Source organism: Numenius arquata, chromosome 26 (assembly GCF_964106895.1).
Source record: "Numenius arquata chromosome 26, bNumArq3.hap1.1, whole genome shotgun sequence".
NCBI lineage: Eukaryota > Metazoa > Chordata > Aves > Charadriiformes > Scolopacidae > Numenius > Numenius arquata.
Window position 1 is genome coordinate 4739573 of NC_133601.1, and position 458 is coordinate 4740030.

Genomic DNA, 458 nt, shown 5'->3' on the forward strand with positions numbered 1-458 from the left:
AACACCAACAAAAAGAAGAAATAAGAAAGAAGAAGCCAAAATTCCGGAATTCCGGAGCGTTGGAATCTTTCCCCCCTCCCCCCTTTAATCCCCCCCCCCGGGGGGGGGATTTTTTGACGCTAAAATCTTTTTTTTTTTACCTATTTCAACCTCTTTTTTTTTTTTATTATTCCTATTTTTTTATTTCCCCTTTTTGCCTTAAGGGACCCGGGAGCTTCCCCGGGGGACGGGGAGGGGGGGGAAAAATGGGCCAAAAAATCCCTCCTTTGGGTTATTTTGGGTTGGTTTATTTTTTTTTTTTTTGGGGGGGGGGGGGGGAGGGTTGGGGGGGGGAGTTTTTTGGGTTGTTTTTTACCGATTTCTACATTTTCCTGTATCGATTCTGTAAAATATTTGAGCAAATGAAGATTTTTTTGCACAAGACTCGGCCGCCTTTGTACGTGTCCTCATTTCAAGGG